The sequence below is a fragment of the Aplysia californica genome, unplaced genomic scaffold (assembly GCF_000002075.1).
Source record: "Aplysia californica isolate F4 #8 unplaced genomic scaffold, AplCal3.0 scaffold00015, whole genome shotgun sequence".
Classification (NCBI taxonomy): domain Eukaryota; kingdom Metazoa; phylum Mollusca; class Gastropoda; order Aplysiida; family Aplysiidae; genus Aplysia; species Aplysia californica.
In genome coordinates, this window is record NW_004797285.1 from 2,567,168 (window position 1) to 2,568,660 (window position 1,493).

The 1,493-nt window shown below is 42.8% G+C and overlaps 1 protein-coding gene across 1 annotated transcript in view; it reads left to right on the forward strand.

The window, feature by feature from the left end:
• Nucleotides 1-1,493, forward strand: part of LOC101848014 (trithorax group protein osa) — a 71,842-nt gene that overhangs the window by 59,734 nt on the left and 10,615 nt on the right. The window lies entirely within an intron of this gene.

Here is a 1,493-nt window from a genome sequence, read left to right on the forward strand (position 1 = left end):
CACACACACACACACACACAAAACCTCCCCCCACCCCAGCCCGTGTACCGGGTGGTATGTGTATTACAACAGCTGTGGGTTGTTTACCCATCCCGTTTCCGCCCCATGACGCCCTGTTGACTCTAATTGCCAAGGCTTAGCATTGATCTCTCGGCCCTGCAACCTAGTTAGCTTGTCGTTTGTGGGGGGCCAAATCTCCCCCCCCCCTCTCTCTCTGTGTCTTTCGCACAATTTTTATCTGTCATGCCCCACCCCGCATATATACACACAAACAGACACACATACGCACGCACGCGCGCACACATGCACGCACGCAAACACACACACGCACACACACACACACACACACACACTCTCACACACACACACGCACGCACACACACACACACACACACACACACACATGCCACACTCACACACAATCTGGGTGCACACACGATGATAACAGCAGGAGTCTTATACAAATTGAGAACATCTCTAAAGCAATAAACATTATTCAAATGAATTGTTCGAACTGTCTGTTGCTTCGAGTCCCTTTCTCTCCCATCATTTCATATATTTAGATAGTTTGTGTGCTATTATAATATATCGTTATGTGAACTAATTCGTCCTTGAATTTGTTGTGTCCATATATTTATATTCTGTTCTCCCGAAGATTCTCTACTAGAGACTTTTTTGGCTCACTGATGGAATTGTGCTTTGGTATTTTGCATTGTTCTAATGGTTTGTGTGTTTTTGGCTCTTGAACTGTTTACTATAGTGATAGTTGTATACATAGATCAGGTGTGTGTGTGTCTCCCGATTTAGCTGTTTCCGTGTATTCATTATTAGTGGGGGAACGGTTTAGCTAAGAATAAATTTGAATTTTTTAAAAGATAAAGACAATTTTACTGAACCTAGACAAAGCAATCGTTGTTGCACGTATTGAGAATCAGGACAGTGCGTTCCTGTTTGATCTGAATTTTCTGTACACATACATTGTATTCCCTTCTCGGTTACTATTGTCCTGGTGAGAAGAATAGCCGCTGTGTTTCTGCCGACTAGCTAATAAAGTATTAATTATTCTTTTGTGGTTTGTCTGTCTGTAGATCTTATTCACTGGTAATGCATTTTAATGACCATTGTCTTGTCGATATGCTCCTCCTTAACCTAAACACACAAACGAAATCGCCGTAAACTACTGCAAGACTGAACACTGTAATTATTCGGAGCCTCATTAAAAAGTCATTAAAAGCCTCGGGGGGAAACGAGAGCTGGAAGCGGTCATCGCCGGCTTGTTGTTCGACAGACATGCCTCAGTGCGGTTTATGTGACTTTAGGCAGGACGAATGCCCTCTCGTGAGACCTGCGTTTGGGCCTTTTTGTCAGACGCTTCAACTTTTTCGTTTGCTTTTCTTTTCTTTAAAAAATATATTCGTATACATACAACCTGTCTTGTTTTCCATTTGTTCTCGAGTGCGTTGTTAAAGCGTGTCGGATCGTGTGTCTTTGTA